Genomic DNA, 18,785 nt, shown 5'->3' with positions numbered 1-18,785 from the left:
TAGTGGAAGTCTTCTACAAAGTGGAAGACATTAAGGGAGGAAGAGAGAAATCTGTGCTGCATGAGTTGCCATATTGTTCCCAAATGAGTTTAAAAAAATTGTCATCTTCAGTGCCTACCTCCTGCCTTGTCACACATTAAAGACAATTCTTACCTTTTTCTGATGCTTGGTGTCTCATGATCTTTAAGTGCTCCATGTTCAGAGTGTGCTTAAAAGCTACAGCATTATTTGAATGGGCAGCAGAATTTTAATGAATCACCCTCATAGGGCAGTATATGTTATAAAGCTTAGAGAGCACTCAGGAGCCAGGTAGTCTATGCAAGAATAAAAATCACTTTTATTAACTGAATAAGTGTGCAGTATAAAGCAAATGAGTTTGGATACCTGGAAACATCTAGTCTGTGATTCAGTGAGTTATTTAAAGAGACACTTGACTCAAAGCCTAGGCTTACATACCATTAGTGACCAGTTTAAGCCAGTCTTTTACAAACTAAGAAATTCTGTTATAAAATCTGGTCCTTTTACTATCATGTATGTTGAAAATATTTTGCTTTGAATTAGGGCACCAACTGGGTGTCCAAGAATGTTAGTAATACGTATAATACTCTCCTATGAATACAGTCTCTCCTAAATTTGAAATGTGACTATACTTCTTCCCACAATCTCTGTATTTCTGCTGCAGGAATTTTTTCAGTACTCTGAATGAGGAAAATTTCCAACTAAAAAAATCTAGCTTTTTTAGTAAAATAGTCATGTCTAAAACTACCAAAGTCATCTTTTTCCCTTCGGATTCTTTCTGAATGTTTTATCATTCAGAAAGCATAATCCCACTTTCCAAAATTCAAGTGTGAAATTGGAGTTTAGACCTCATGCCTTATTTCAGGTAAGAACTTAAAGTTAGACTAAATGTAGTAATTATAGTTGTCTCTTTATATTTTTAAAGCAGTTAAACATTTCATTAAGATGAATGATGTTCAGTATTGAGATCTAAAGGAATTAGGAAATCAATCATCCAGGAAAGCATTGGAGGTGATACACACTTAGCCAGACTCTGCAGTACCACATTTTTTTTGATTCACAAGCTATTATAAAAAGTGTGTCTCTTTTTTTGTTGCCGTTGCTTACACTTTCAAACAGTATTTAAGCAGCTAGACAAAAAGCAAGACATTATATCCTCACAATGGCAAGATAATTACTCTTCATGTGGTAAGAGTTACTTATGCTGAAATAACTGCTATGACTGCCTTTTCTTGGTGGAAAGGCAGAAAGAAGATAGCGTGGTTATAAAGGGGATCTGAGAAGGATTGTTTTGAAATAAAAGTGCTTTATTTGGATAGAAGTTAATCCTGACATTTCACCGAACTGGGCCTGGGATATGGAAATCTAAAGATGTATGGAAAATAATTTTGCTGTTCTGTCAGATGGCAAGAAAGTCATACTGATAGATGGGAGGTGAAAGTTGTCACTAAAATGACTGTGGAAAAATTGTGAACACTCAAGTTCCTTTAGTTATTTGCTGTCAAGCTGAAGTGAAAGAGATCGTGATAGCAAGAGTCATCAAACATCCAGATCGATTTTCTTCTTTGCCAAGAGCAGAAGCACCTTTGTCCAAGGGAAATCTTTGTCAAGGACAAGCAGGAACAGAAAGAGAAAATAAAACTTTTAAGAAAAATTAGGTAGGAATTTCATTTTCATTATCCTCTCATACATGTGATGTCTTATTGCATCACAGTTTATTATAATCCTCCTTGTACTTATGCAACACCTAGACATCAGAACACAAGAAATACTAGGAAATAAAATTATTTGCCTTTTATACAATTGGAGAAATTGTGTGATTTTCAGAAGTATAAATGACTATTAAATATTATGTTAGTGTTGAATAATAGGAAAATTTAAATAACTACTACTCTTGCTTTTTTAATGGAATTGATGTGGCTTTAATCTCCAGGAAATTCAGTTTGCAAGAGTAAACACGCATTTTTGTAAAAAACATGTGACAGCAGTGTCTGAAAGCAGCCATTTGATGTGTACACAGCATTAATAGAAGGACAATCTTAGAACAGAAAAAACCTGAAATGCTTTGCTTTCTTTTTTTTTTTTTCATGAAAATGTGCACAAAGAAAGCGCTATATCAATACAATTAATAATTATCCTGTCTACGGCTTGTTGTTTGATTTCAACAGGTGCACAATGGCTCTTGTTTAAACAGATTTTCTTCTGTATGTGCCACAGGGATTTGTCCCAGGAAAGTGCTGGGAGTTTAATGGATTAGTTAATGAGCAGAGAAAATGGGAAGGGTAAAGAGTATTAGAGGTGTGTTTACATTTAAAAGTATTCAGGATAGCTAAATCTACAGATGAGTCTGAAAATGTTCTTAAGTAGTGGTAGATGCAAAGTGATATAAACAGAACTGTCTCCAAACATCTCAGTTGTAGAGTGATGTTCTCTAAATTTACTTTTGCCACTTTAAAAAAGAATCATCATGAATAAATTTCTAAAAATATAACTCAATGCTTTGAAGTCATCCAAAATAAAGTGTCAATAAATGCCATGTATGTAGGCAGAATTAGAGAAGAAATAAATAACATCATGCATCTCTGTAGTTCTTCTTTATCTTGAATACTGCAAGCAGATATATGTAGCTTTAGATGTATTTTTACATTAAAATTAACATATAATTTCATTTGAAATCACTAGTACATTTCATAAAAGATTTTATTTGATTATTGTGATAATTTGAGCTGAACACAGAAAAGTCTTGGGTGAAGTTCTGGGACCTGCCATAAATAGGGCAGTACAATAAAAAACTACCAGAAAGGTCAACAAGTATTATTAGAGATGAGGAACAGATTTTAAATGGGAAAAGATAAAATAGATTGTGGTTATTCATCTTGAAAAAGAGACACAATAGTTTTCTTTAAATTTATGAAGGTTAAGAAGGCAAAGTAGAAAAATCTCTGTAAATTTTTCACACCAGAAGAATTAGGGAACACCTGAATTAAAATAACAGGCAATGGTTTTAAGTTGATCAAAAGGAAGTGCTACTTTCACCCAGTATGTCATTTAAATTGTGTGCTTAGGAGATTGTTCATACACATAAGTTGAACCAATAATTATATTCATGGAGAATACGTCTTAGGTTGAGTATTAATGGTTTAGGTGCAATTTGTGTCTCAAGCAATTATTGCTGGAAAGGGAAAGGATACACAAGAGTAGCACTCTTACTGTGTATCTGTTCTTTTACTTAAGCCTCTTTTCTTGGCAGCTATCAGATGGGATAAGTGAACCTTTGATCAAACCTATTATGACAATTTGTACACTCATCTTAGACCAGGCCTCCATAGAGTGGTGTGTTCCAAAGAACTTGGAAGGTGTTTAGTAATTTATGTTTAATTAATTTGTTTCATACTCTTGATTTCCAAAATAATAACCACAGTTATTATTATCTCATCACAGTAGGAGACCAGGTATGTGTGCTATGGAATGAGGAATTGTTTTATAATTGCATCATTACATCATGAATTGCTGCAGGGCTGTTAAAGATGAAAAAAAAATTGAACTAGCTCCTACAGCAGCAATAATTTGCTTGCTTTTCTGAAGTACCCAATAGCCACCATTCCAAAGGACTTATAAATGTTCAGACTCAGCATAAAAAGCTGCATGTTAATGCAGTTTGTGTTGACTATAAGATACTTATGTTTACATGTGGAAGCTTTTGCTGTGTAACTCTGCCTCAATTCAGTGCAAATATCTCTTGTGGTTTTATCAAAGCAAGCCATTTTCCTTCTCACCCTTATTATTTTGAAACCTTACTTTTCAACTGTCTCTGCTTTAGCTGAGGACATGAGTTCTCTTAGTCAAATACTTACATTCTAATTAGAATTAGTCAAATTCCATCAAATCCATTGCTAATTTAGAATATCAGGGTTTTAGCCATCTCTAGCTTATCATCCTCTAATTACCAGGAAGTTTGTGCTTTTTGCCCTCTGATGATTGGCAGCAGTGCTTTTTGTCAACCATCATTCTTGTTAGGCAGACTGTAGTTGCATTTCCACTGCACACACCAACATTAAGCAAGTATAAGGAGTTTGTAATCTCCAGTTTTATTGATAACCTTCACATGTTTGTGTGCTGGGCAGCCTGCCCATGCTGCAGCTGCTCAGTCTGTAAGTCAGCCAGAGGTCTGGCAACCAAGGATCCCTGGCCCTTGCTCTGCTCCCTGGGCAAACAGGACTACAGGCAAACATATTTTGTCTTGGGAACAGTTAAATGTAACTTTCTTTCCAAACCAAACCAATACTGGGCTGCCATACTTAGACAGAAAATTATGGTTGTGAGCCTTTGTTGGCAGGCATGGAAATGCTCTTCCCAAGTCAGCCAAATTGATTCCAGTTGTCACAGAGAGGAACTCAAACTGTGCACTTTCCATGGACAAGATGATAGAATTCTTTCACTAAGATAGTTTTAACCCTCCATCTTCACCTCACCTTGCACACCTTCTGCATGCACTCTTACAGCTATGAATCCTGGATTGTAATAACATTCTGTGATGCCCTGAGGGAAGGTTACCACTATACTTTATATTTACTTCTTTCATTTCACCTTTTTGGAAATTACCCAGAATCAAAATATCAGCTGTCAAAGACTAAAAAGAAGGTTTCTCAATCTGTAATTTGTTCTCCTGAAATCACTTCAACATCTGCCTACTTTATCTTCTTCCTATATCTGTTTGGGTCAATTAGGGGCAGTGGAGATGTTTGGAAGGGCATTTTCATTTTCAAGCACAGATAAAATTGATGAGGATTTCCTCTTCAATCATAGTTCAGAAATGCACATTTTTTTCTCAGTGATGACATTCAAAGAAATTTAAACTTCCTTCTTTTTAAAAAAAAAATCCTTTATCTGTGTATATACATGACTGCAATGCATCTCACTTTTTTTCTTGTCTATAACATAGATATTTACATCTAGCTTACACAATACTTGTGGTAAAGAGAAAGAGTACTCAGGAATGGATTTCTTTGTCAGTCCCTCTGTCCTCTGTTTGTCCCTGCTGTACCTCTGGGTGATATTCCTCACCAACACCTACATGGAGTTTAGATGACTTGTGCTGTTGTAGATCATTCACATGGTAAATATATAAAATTAGGTGGAAGAATCACACTGTGTGTGGCTAATTATTTTATTCTTTTAGGTCTGAGAAGAAGGAAATATTTTAAGTAAACATTTAGTGTTACAGATGCAACTTGGGGACTTGTATCTGCAGTAGACATACATGTGATTACCACCAAAACATGCCTGAAATGGGGAAACTTCATTTACACCCCTAACATACACATTGCTGCTGTTAAAAAAATTAATTTGTGCACTGGGGGATTTTTTAGTTTTCTTAAGGTCCCGCACCATAATACTTTTTTATCAGTTTTATGATTTTGATGCTGCTGTAACAAATTTTCCCAAATAAATTCCCTAGGAAGTGGACATATGTATTCTTATCCTTCATTAAGATCCCATGCATGTTTCACTACAGCACTTCAGTGTAACCTCTGTGATATAGGAAACAGGCTCTGTTATGTTTTGTTTACAAGCCTAATATTAGAAGTCTCAGCAATTTGCTTTTATTTTCTCTTGCTTTGAACATTTGTTTCTCCCCACTTGATTGATTTAAGCTCCTCTTGAAGGAAATGCTGGCCCTGATAATGTTGGTAAGAATTTTACTATTTCAGAAAAGCCGCAGCTTCGTCTTGCGTGACAGATTTCACCATACCTCTATGGCATCTTGGAATGCTATATCTCTCCATAGGACTGCTGGAGATAGCATACCTAGCATTTTCTGGCTGAAGATGTGTACAGTGTTCAGATGTGTATGTTTAGTTTGTATACTCATGTTTATGAAAGTGTGTGGAGAATTACTTAAGTGCTCAAAACCAGAAAGTTTGTTAAAAACCTAAGAGTGAGTAATTTCAAAAGCAGATTGAGAGGTGACTTGGGGACCAGAGGAATAATTTCTTCCTGGAAAGAGAGTACTGGCTGCTTTTTATAGAAAATTAATCCTAATAGGAACTCATGACTGGAGGACAGTTAAAGTGAGTAAGAAACTTGGCCAGAATTTGCAACAGTGATTGCTGGAGAAAACTACAGGTAGCTGCTAGAGCCTCAGTGGCCAGATGCTTTCAGATCCAACCTGAATTCATTTCAATAAAATATGCTTTGGCCAAAGCCAGTCTTCACTTCAGTGACGCACGAATCACTGGCTGCACCACGTACTGGTATGTAAAATATGAAATGGCTTAATGGTCCTTTTTCAGCAGTAAACTGAATGAAGAGGATGTAGCCACACAGTTATACTATAATTGCATTAATATTAATTTTCTCTCCATTTGATGCAATTTTCTGCAACCATAGAAAGTACTAACTTAATTCTAACCCATGATCAAATTCCATATGGGCCAAAACTGGTTGAACATTTGAGGCCTCTGTGTTCTATAACTTTTCTACAGTTTACTGAAAATGAGAATGAAACAATAAAGATGATAGAGGTATGTACGGTACATACACAGTTTTGTGAAAATATACCAATAATGCATGTCTGCATTTGGTACTGAGACCATTTCTGTTGGGCTACTGGGTTCCCTTGTCACCAAAAATACAGAAAGACACTAAAATATTAATCAGCTTCAGTGAAAGGACGAAGGGAGAATGAAATAATAAATAGAAAACATGCACAACAGAGAAAAGGAAGACTCTTAGTGTATTCACATAATGAAAAGGAATAATTTGATTGTATTTTGCAACAGAAATTCAAAGGAGAAATTTGAGTTTTTCAGTCCAGTAGAAAAAGTTGTAACAGATTACAGTCTGAGAGGTGAAGATTCACAAATTTAACCACCAAAAAGACAGCTTGTAGTTTGTAGGCTTTTTCATTTGTTTGCTTTTGGAATGTGAGGTTTGGGGACTGGTCTGAAGTCCACCTGACACCTTGCAAACACTGTATCAAGCCAGCTCCCCAGAGATTTTGTGCTGGAGAAGGCACAAAGCCACAGGAGCTCTAGCTTCAACCAATACTTTTAGGTTCCAAGTTGTACAGGTTTACATAAGTAAGTAGAATAGATAGAGAGCCCATCTGGTTTTTATTTTAAACAATCAGCATTTTTCATATAATTTTTCATGGACATTTTTTGAAACAGTGTAGAAATTAACATTTAAATGACTTAGTAAAATATGTAGTCTGTGTGCTATAATTTAAAATTTTGAAATGAGATTCTCATTTCAGAATGAACACATTTATTTCAACCACAGCGACTGCAAAATACTACTAATAATAGCGAGATATATTTTATGGAAGTTCTGTGGTTGGTTATGTTAGGCATGATGTAGGACTAAATGTTCACAGTTTTCTTTTTGCCTGGAATTCTTTAAATTCATAAGCAAGCAGACTTTTGTCTTTATTCCAGAACAGTATTGTTTGATTCAAAAAAACAGCTATTGTTGTAAAATTCTGATTAAGTCAGAAATGTAGGGTTTACTTTATGTCTGGCTTTCCGATTGTGAAATCCCAGTGGTTATTATCAAGGTGCACAGTTAGAAAATCATTACAGAATTCAATTCTGAATAAGTTACTATATCAAGAGTTTTTGCAGATCTTTCATGTTCCTCTTTATTTGGCTCTAAAATTTGATATTGTTAGCAAATAATCATGCTATTAAGTGAGTCCTCATAATGGTCTTGTAACAAAGAAAATTGCACAATTATACCAATGCCGACACTGCTCTTGATTCTTTTCTTTCACTCTAGCTGAGGGAGTTATTTATTCTTTCTTTATTGCTGATTCAGTTTTTACTACTTCTGAGCTACCACAAAGGAAAAAGCTTAATTTTAGTGCCCAGGAGTCTCGAGTATTAGACTATCAATTTCTGTTTGGAACTTGACACCTGAAGTGGAATACTACAAAGAAACATTGATTTCACTTTCTGTATAACTGTACTTGAATACAACAACCAAGAAAAAGAATTAGAAAAATAGGCTGGGGGGGAAAAATAAAAAGGGAACTCTCGCAAAGCAGGGAACCCACATATCCCTTAAAGATTGCTTTAAAACAGAAATAATTACAGATTTCTTAGAAAATAAAGATATATTAGATGGAAAGTTGCCTTCTGTATAGATATTGCCTTGAAGATAAAACTGTCATCATCGGTGGAACAGCAACTTTGAAATCTGCCCTTAATTGCAACTTCCTTTGCAAAGAGGAAATATCAGGGATAAGTCTTTTGGAAAAGTTTGTTTAAAATAGGAGTATATCATAGCATTCATATGCAAATTTATTCTTCTGTGAGTTAGGTAAAAAGTAGCAAAGACAGGAATACAGATCCTACTTCACTATTGAACTACCTAGCAAAATGCTCTATCTGCTGATTCTGCTTAATGGCAATAGCTTGCTATTTATCCCTTCCTTTAACCTCCTGTAAAAACTATTTCTAATCATATATTATAGTTTCTTTACATTTTATATTGATTTTGCATTCCAGTACCTCAGAAATGTGCTAGAAACTTTATAGTACAGATAAATAGCACAAATACTTGTTACAGATCCAGAGCTCAAGGTGATTGTCAGATCTCAAATATGAAGCAATAGCACCTCAAAAAAGGAGTGAAAATTTCTCAATGGCTGTAAGTTGTTGCACAAAGGTTCAATGTATTTGTAAATGTACCAGGAAAGTTCAAAAAATTATAATGAATTAATATTACAAGATGGTTAGGTGAATTATGTGTGTTTCTGAATACTTTTGTACAAGAATTTCTAGCATGAGCATGCTCACAGCTTTCAGAAGGACATGATCTTCAGTGTTTTAAACTTACTAGATATTATTAAAGTTCCACTCATTACTTAAGTGAAAGGAAAAGGGAACTAATGAATGTGATCAGTACATTGGGATGAAACAATGTGCTTTGCACATAATAAGATCTGCTATATAAAGGTATTATTTGAACTCTTTATTTGGGTTTTTTAGGACAATAACTGCAATCCTTTTTCACAGATGGTCATGGTAGTTTGACCTGGCTGTAGACCACAGGAGATTCAGAAATTGATCTGTACCCAAGCTGGTTTATGATATTCTACCTTCTGTAATAATTTGTGTTAAAATTTTAAGATACAATATACCACTATGTTTAGAGAATACTTCACAGATTTATTCAGCTTTGGCCCATTGTGCACTTTACTGTGTAAATCCTTAGATGTTGAGAATGGGTACAGCACAGAAGTAAATGACTTATGACCTTCATTTGTGGAGTTCAGAGTTTCATCTCTGTCACACCACTGTTATGAAGTAGATGTGGTTATTAATCTTCAAATAATTTATCAGATATGTGTTTCACACTAACATATATTTAACTGCTGTATAATCGCATTGTGGTTTCCTTATTGCCCCAGAAGGAGATGTTTTATTTCAGTTCTGTTAACAATTCCTGTTGTATCAGACATCATGATTTCTCTCTTTTTTAAGCACATGATTTGTAGAAGATAAAGGGCCCAGTCCAACTATATCAAAAGATAATGGCAGTCTTTCAGTCAGGGTGTCTTCTTAGTTGCCTTATACAAGAAATAAATTTCACCACTTTGGGCATTATTTGCTATATAGAATGTATTTCATTAAAATTTTTCATGTAGTTATAATAAAAATGTAATAAACCAGCACTATATGTTCTATAATAACCAGAGGATAAAATAAAATATTATAAAAATAGGATTAAACCCTTTCAAGCAAGTGTACAGAAACTTCTTATTTAATGAATGCATCTGTGGCATAGATTTAATATTTAGTTAAGTTTATAAATGGTAGTTCAGTATCTAATTTTACTTCTGGTTTAGATTTTTTTTTTGCTATTAGAATTTCACAAGTTTGAGTGTGGATATTGATTCTCTATAAATATAGATAGCTGCAGTGTTGTTTTTGTATAGGTTTTACTTACTGTATTTTATTGAAAAAATATTTAGGAGACTGGATGATAGAAGCAGAAACAAACAACAGCATGACATGGCATTGGAAAGGTTAGAAGAAATTCTAATCTCATATAACACAGAGGTCATTGACTTTCCATTCACCCCAAGGTGTTTTCAATTACACACTTATTCAGACAGAATCAAATTGTCAAGTACTGATTGTCCTGAGATGTCTGACAGATACCTGATTGGAGGTGAGTTGTGAGTTTTGCATAAATTTTTTTAATACCCCTAATATTATTTTCCAAGCATTAAAGCTAGAAATAGGAAGAGGGAAAAGCAGACTAAGAGAAATAGCTAGGCAATCATTTTTTGTTATAATGTTTCAGAAATAAAAGCAAGCCCATTTAATAATTTTGCTGTGCTGTTTCACTCAATACAAGCCACATTGTCTCTAATTAGTAACCTTAAAGGATCAATAGAGCACATGAGTGCTTAACAACCTTTTGTCGGTCTTCCTGTCATACTCCTGAAGACAAATACCTTTATTTTCCTATTACAATGTGATTAAAAATGAGATAAAGGTATTTGATTTTGGCAGATAGACAAATAATGCTTATTTTCCTTGACTGGAATATTAGTTAAAACATAATGCAATTATGGAAGAGTATGGCTTTGGGTTTGTTGGTTTTTGTTTGGTTGTTGTTTTTTTTTTTTAAAAAAAAAAAAAAAAAAAAAAAAAAAAAAAAAAAGAGGGCAATGTGGTTCTTTTTCTATGCCTATGAACTAAGTTTAAAGTTTCACTTGCTGTTTCTAAGTCATTAGATTGGGCTAAAGAAAGGCAAAGGGAGTTAAGATGGATCTCAACCCCTCTCCAGAAGCACATGAAATGCAGAGATTGAGGTACAGGACAAAATGCAGAAAAGGAAGCTGCCAGAGCATTCATCTGGGAGCAGCAAGACACACATTCTTAAGAAAAAGCTTCTTCACTGTGAGAGTGACAGAACACTGAAACAGGTGCCCAGTGATGTTGTGAAGTCTCTTTCTCTGGAAACATTAAAAACCCACCAGGACACATTCCTGTGTGACCTCTTTATGTGATCCTGCTCTTGGAGGGGGGTTGGACTCAGTGATTGTTCAAGGTCCCTTCCATTCTGTGATTATGTGATATCTGCTTTACCGGCTGTCTGAAAAGGGAGATTAAAGCATTTTTATTCATCCAGTAATATCTGGTGAAAATGGATCTTTCCACAACTGTAAGGTAACCATAGCCTGGTGGTACAAAAGCTAGTAAGAACATTCTTTAAAGCTGTGTAGAAGACAAACTACAATGAGGTAAGAAATACAGAACTTTCAGTTCAAGTGATTAAGTTTGGAATAAATCTGTCTCCACTTTAAACACTTCTTGCCAATACTTTCCAATGACCAATGTTCACTGGCTGCTTGGATAGCAAAACCTTTCACACTATCTTCTCTAAGGCCCTAGGGACACCTCTCCTCTGTGTCACCACAGGCTTCTAGGGGATGCTGTGATGCAGGTCATCTGTGTCCCATCCCATTGAGCCCTACCAAATTATTTCATAGTTGCCTCCAGGAAAGAAACAATACCCATTTTACTGTCTTCCTCCTAATCCAGGCCCAAAAAAACAGGTAGCTGCCACCTCCTTGCTGATGGTTATTTTAGAAAACACTGTGCACAGCATATGTGTGAAGTACATTAACAAACAGATGCAACAGATCTCATTCACTGCATTTGCAGCTGCCACCTGTCTGGAAAAATTCTGGGGATTTGAAATGCAGAGAACAATTTGGGCCTGTTATAGCATAGGTTTCTTCATGCTTCTGAAATAAAAACTCAAAAATCTTTATTGTGCCACTTCTGTCTTTGCAAAGAGGTAACTAGGAAATTCCATGAACATCCCAGAATGTACGGTCTCATGACACTGTCCAGGAGAGCTGCCTGTCTTACCCCAGGACAGAATAAATCAGGCAATGCACAGCACATTCTTGTTTTGGTGTGTGCATTGACTCCTTGAACTGAAATCGATTCAGCCTGTCCTCATTTGGTTTTGGTTTCTGTTTTCAAGTGGCAACTAGAAGTAAGGCCATAGTTATCTTGTTTAATTTTAGTGTAACTGAGAAAAAAAAGGTTCACAGTTCTTACGCCTACAGTTGAGCTCTGCAGTTGTATAGTGCAGAAAGGAAAAAGGTGAAATTATATTCTGTTAAAGGTAATGGCAGTTTTTGCATTTGCACCACAACAGCCAGAATGTCACCCAGTTATGACTATGGAAAGCAGGAGGGTGTCACAAATATTCATAAATTGGATCACATCTCAGATGAGAGGATTCTTCTTTTCCAGTAAGATTCGCATGGGCCACCTCTTCTTTCAGCTGTAATTGAAATGCTTTTGTAACAACAGCTGCAGCAATTAGTGAGGTGGAGAAGTAATGCTGTAGAAAAGTATTTAATAAATTTCAAGTGTTTGCTGATGGCTTTGCTCTCCACAGAATGGCCTGTTTATTCTCAGGAAAAGGAGTCTGAATCACAGGGTTGTAAACATTCCTTTAAATTTTTTAACAGCCTTCCAGGCTTTTCATTGCAATTCAGAGCATGAACATCAATAGGAAAGCAGAGCTTGGAAGCTCCTCAGATAGATTAATTGGATAGGCATTTGATCAGTAATGGCAACTCTGACTCTGACTTACGGCAGTGATCTTTCCCTTCCTGCAATGGTGGCAGACAGCAGGATTTTCAAAACAGCTTATATTTCTTCATCAACAAAAAGGATGATATATGCACTCAGTTTACTTACTTATATATATAAATATAGCTGTTTTGAGTAGCTGTTTCTACACTCTGATGTCAGAGGGTTGCAAATGGAGTACTAGGAACCTTTTGACAATTGTTTATGATGTAAAAACTTTAAATCTGTCATTTGAACTTCTATTCTCTGTAGATCAACCAGTGCATTTTTTCCCTCTCTTCATTCATCTGCCTCTGTATTTCCCTAAAACTTAACTTCTGTCAAATTTCTAATGTTTTCTGTGCATTCAGCCACAATTAAGTTAAATGCTTCCTTCACACTTTACCGCCTTTTTGCCTTCAACTGAGGTTTGTTTACATTTTTCACTTCATGCACTCAGTAATACCTTTTCCCCAACGGAATCAGAGAGCTTACATTAATTATGTTTGTTGGCCATGCATCTGACATGATTAGCTCTAATTAGCAGATTTGTTTACTCATAAACATATTTTCCAGGTAGATCGTAGTTCACATGACTGACAGCGCATAACAGTAAAGTCTCATAAATGTTTTCCCTTTATACTCAATGTCAGAGTAGTTTGCTAATGCTTAAGAGCAAATCATTCTCTTCCACTTCATCCCTGTATTGTGTTTAACAACCCACTCTTAACACTGATTATAGCATTATATATTGAAGTTTAGGAGCAAATCCAGGCTAGAATTCCTATCTCCTTGCCCCCTTTCCTGAATCTGCTACTTTAACATTCACGAACTGCCATAAAAACGAGCCTCTGAAACCTTATCATATCCTTCATATAATTTTATTGTAAGTAGCATGATGGACAGGGTAGTTTAATTGGTTTTGGATAATTAATCGGTATATTCTAGGCAGAAAAATAAGATTGAGCATAACCATATTCATGTATAGCAATCAGTAATAGCTAATGCACAGTGAATTGTACAACATTTCATTACAAATGGGTGCTGTTTTCTCCAAGCATGGATTCTTCTGTTATGAGCTTTGGTTCTCTTCTGAAAGTCCAGGATCTTTAAGTGTACCAGAAATTAGGAGAACATGCCATTCATGGGTATAGTACTTATCCAAAACTATGTTGATTGAATTATAGAACTCTTTAAAGTCTTGTTTTCCTAAAAATTATAGACCATGTTAAGTAGCAGACATTATTCTATCTGATAATTGTGTAGGTACTTCCTCATAAATATTTTCTAATATTGCATCTGCTGTTATCTTACAGTATACAAATGAGAAAGAAATAGTTAACTAAGTAAAAACTAATGTTTTATCTTTGGAGTTCAAAAGAAAATCCTATTGAGATTTGTCTCTGCTCTATCTTTGCTTCAGGTTTGAAGCCACTCTGTAATTGCTTTCTTTTCTTTAGATCACTTGGTCACTGTTCTAGAGGCACAGGTCACTGCAATCAGTTTGTGCAGATGCTGAACTGTGGAAACCTTCATTCATGGCTGTGACTTGCAGCCCTCCAATCACTCTTTTCACACAAGCTGAATCTTCAATTGCCCTCTTAGGTTCCCATCTCAATCAAAGCTTTTGGGAATAGGCAGCCATTGACTGAAACAAATGTGTGAGTAGAAGCAAGGCATTCTCCCAGTTCTCTGACTCAAACTAGAACAGCTTTCTTAAAAATATCATTCTAGCCAGATGTTCAGTGATTTACCTTTTAATTTCATTGATATGTCTACTCTGAAGAGAGCAACATATATTGATGTTTTGCATATAGTTACTTCCTTACTGATGGCAAGGCCAGTTGGCAGTTATTATTCCCCCAAGAAATGCTAAACAAATGCTGCAAAACGTATTCACGATCATTTATTTGAACTAAAAAAAAAAAATAATTAAAACTGTCTGTGTCTGTGGCCCCAGTGGATTCACTTTCTGCAAATATTCTAGCAAACAATTTTAAAAGGAGGCATGTTCACTAAAGGGCCCAGCTGAGCAGCTCATGCATATTCAAGAAAATATTTAAGCATATGCTTAACTTTGAACTTCAGATTGTATTGAGTCTCTGAGGGATTCAAGCATGTTCTTAAAATTCTGCTTGTGATCACTTACGTCAAGAAACTTACTGTACTGTGTCCTGAGGTAAGACCATACGCGTTGACAGCTACCTAAGATCTGCTGATGCATGGGAACTTGCAACATCAGATGGCTTGCAGTCTTGCTAAAATCTTTGTGTTAGAGTAAACTTGTCTCCTGAGCCTTTTTAAGGTAACTATTTCTTAAAAACTTGACATGAAGCTCTTAACATGCTTACCTTAATCCACTTCTGAAGTGTACAGGCATTCCTCAAAAGAGGGAATCACAGTTTTATGAGAAGAGGAACAACTGAAACATAGCTACGTCAAACTATATTCCAAAACAGAAAAGCCCTTGGATCTAGTTTTCCCAGCTATCTCCATTGGTAGACAGTGGAGCCTAGGTGACATAGTCGAGGGATTCCTATTTTTTTTCCTTTGGCTAGAAACAAAAAATATGAAGAAGCTGTGTTCTTAATTTAGTTCAAATAAGGTGAATCTCAGCCTTAGCCTTATAAGATAGATTCAGAAAGGCATTTGGATAGGGACTATTCTATGACATCTTTTATTCTTATTGTCATTAAAATATATTCTTTGACCTTTAGCAACCACTTGAAATCCCAACAAAAGTTCTTGACACTTGCAAATGGAATTCATCTCTGCAGGCATAGATAATTTTTTTGTTTCCTACAAAACAGTATATGCTTAATAATAGACAATTTAATTTTATTTTTGCTAAATAATTACCATAAAACATTTTTTGTTAAGCAGAATAAAATACCTAAGCATTATCCAACCTGTCTGTCTCTGATCATGATTTGAAGAATTCTACTATTCCCCATTTTTTATTATATTACCTATGCTAAGATGCTGTTTGATTTTGACTTTGATACTTTGCTGCAGTATTAGAATGTCATCATTGGTTTACAACTCCTTGACAACTTAATTCATCTTCAGCTGTTATTAGAAACATTTGATAATGATCTTTCCTTAATTACTCAATTTATAGTTCCACTCCCTCTTTTTGGCTTTCCTTCTTTTCTTAATGTGTTTTGCCTCAATGGCCTTCACAGAAAGCAGGGAAGGAGAGCACATTTCTTCCTTCGAGACTAGAGCTTTGATTAATTACTTCTTTTCTATGCGTCTGTTTGGGGGGTACAAATTAGGATGAAGGTTTTTTTCATATATTTGTCAAATGCCAAAAATGTCAAAAATTGTCAAAAAAGTGCCACACAATAGCATCACTGAGGTCAGTTAGAATCTCCAGTCATTCCTGTAATAATGATAATGACTATATGATAATAATAATAATTTTTAAAGTTTTTCATGTACTTCATCATTGCTATTGCTACCACAAAAATTGAATTATAGGCAATAAAATGGTATTGTTTCAAGATTTAATTTAAATGTCTCGGTATTCTGCAGAAAAGGCAGAAAAAAACCTTCAGGCAAATCCTGGTCCATTCTCCTTGCTTAAAAATACAAATTGCCTTAACAAACTCAGACAAAACCTGAAAATCTAGCTGTTCACTAAAGTGATTTCTTTAGCTGCATGAAATAATGGCAAGTCTGTTAGTAGTTTCATTTAGTGGTGTTTGCATTTCTTTCTCCCATAGTCATTTGAAAATAGGAAATGTTAGATCATGTTGACAAGTTGTCGATTAAAGTTAAATGTTGCTAGCAAATGCCATTGAGTGCCCTAATTAAAACTACCACAGCGCTTCTAAAAGTTAATGATATATGTTGTTAGAAGTGCATGTTAATATCTCTTCGTGCAGAAACTAATAAAAGAAAGTGTAAAACTGTTTCAAAGACTCATTCTCATGACATGTGTATGCATGAATTTCCACAGAAAGAAAATAAAAATAGTTGTACACTATAATAAGTAATTTGGAATAGATAAAGTATACTTCACTATGAATTGTGTTCTCTTCCTTTTAACTGGTATGGACAATATGGCTTTCAAGTTATTGGTTTCAGCACTGTGGTGCATATGCAGCCAAGAAGTGGAAAGTGAGTCACTGTCCCTGGCTGTCTTGGGAAACAGATATGCGTGGGGATTCTTCAGGGATTCTGCCTAACATGGTCCCAAATCAGTGTCACCACATTTTCTGCAACAATCTGTGAGCTTTTAAGGCAGAGTGATCAATTAGTGAACAGACAGTAATTTTCTTTTCCCTACATCAACCCGAATTCAGTGCAAATCTTTGTTCTGCATAAAGGGAGGAAAATGAACATTTAAATGGCTGCAAGTCTTTGCTCTAATAGGACACATTAAGCCCAAATCTTATTGTGTAAGGAATGAAATCTGTGCATCATGACAGCACTGACATATTTTCTTTCTGAAAAAAAAACCTTTTTTCCCTCACAACAAGAGTTTTCAAATAATTTTGGAAATCTGAGCCCATCAAGCATAGTTGCTACTGGCCTTTCAGAGAAGCTTGGTGATTTTTAGATGCATTTTTAGACAGTCTTCCTATTTACTTCAATCTAGAGTTGATTTATGACATGATTGAAATACTCATCCTGCTTCTGTAATTCGCAGTAAAAAAATGGGTAGGGTATCTGCCAGGGGGAATATGCATTGGAAAGGGCTGTAAATTAAATTACATTATCTACATACAGTGAAATATTTGTGAGCTTGATTGTGTGTGGGAAGTATGATCCTCAGTTGGCTGATGAATTAAGGTATAATTAACTTTGAAGTATTTGATTAGGCATTTTTGTCATTTAAATGCTTACTCATATCTTATCATGGGATTCTTGAAATGCAACATCCCCCATACACTAGCAAGAGACAAGACAAAACACCATCAAATAGGATAAGACTTTGCCAATGCAGTATACTGAGGAAGGCAACAACAGCCTTCCATATTCATGGAATGAAATGAAAGCCTTTTTCTGGGTGGTGTAGTTACCAGGCTCTGCTGAAATGGTAAATCTTCACAAGCAGGAGTTCCTGCCTTACAGTGAGGTGAACTTACCCCAGGCTTCAAGTTCACATCTGTACCAGCAGCATTAACTTCCATCTGGAAAGAAAGACATTATCCATGTCTCCTTGGAAAAATTTTTGACCTCTGCACTAAACTACTTGCAAAACAATATTCCACCCAGATTACATAATTCAAGTCTTATTTGGGACAACATGTAGACATAGCCTTAAGTTCAGCTTTGATATTCTGAACAATCTTTAGGAAGCTTTAAAAGGAAATTTTTCTGAGGCAGTGTTTAAATGGGGGAGTTCTCTTTTGGGTAGAAAACAGAAGTAGAAAAGGACTGGAGACTCCCAGCCTAGTTTCATGTTATTCTTATTTTGATAATTAGTTGTTGACTTCAGGAAATGTATTGCCTTCTATTTGTGCAATTGGTATAATTACAGAATTAGTGTAAATAGATGTAATCATCATTAGAACGTTTTGGATTCCATGATACTCTATGGAAATCATGTAATATACACTCAGTGATAGTTAAAATACTGCAATGTGATAGTTTCAACCTTTTTTCTTAAAATTAGATTGTGAATTTTCTCCAGCATAGTTCAAAACCGTGCAGTATGAGAGCAAGTGGAGTGCACTGCTTGTCAGCTAATACCCAGTAACTTCTAGAAGCATGAAATGAGAAGACTTCTCCCAATTGCCTCTAAAACGTAGGCATGAATACCTGCACACAAAGAAATTATTACACAGAGACATATTAAAATTTAAATTCAGGAAACACCACTTTGCCATCTCACTAGTTAGCTTTTCTTTTTCTTCAGTTGTGTGATAAGACTGAAGTGATAGAACCCCTTAGGGTCATTATTAGTGGACCATATTATATGAGGAAATGATACAGTTGTAAAAAGCTGTGGGTAATCTAAGGAGTATCCTTACATTTTCTGTTTCTCATTATGATATTTGGCTGTCTGTGAAGAACAATCCTATTTTCCAAGGCGTTATGCAACCAGGCATCAAAAGGAGAGATGAACCCTGAAATTCTTTTCCAAATTGTGACCACTGAATATTATTATCTGACTTACAAGATGTTGCACTGTAGGAATTAGGT

General features: G+C 35.3%; 1 protein-coding gene across 1 annotated transcript in view; it reads left to right on the top strand.

Annotated features, from left to right (window-relative positions):
• The window catches only part of KCND2 (potassium voltage-gated channel subfamily D member 2), a 259,730-nt gene that overhangs the window by 102,097 nt on the left and 138,848 nt on the right, over positions 1 to 18,785 (top strand). The window lies entirely within an intron of this gene.

Source organism: Calypte anna, chromosome 1, assembly GCF_003957555.1.
Source record: "Calypte anna isolate BGI_N300 chromosome 1, bCalAnn1_v1.p, whole genome shotgun sequence".
Taxonomy (NCBI): domain Eukaryota; kingdom Metazoa; phylum Chordata; class Aves; order Apodiformes; family Trochilidae; genus Calypte; species Calypte anna.
Note: the sequence above shows the minus strand (reverse complement) of the source record. Positions and strands in the feature narration are given on the sequence as shown.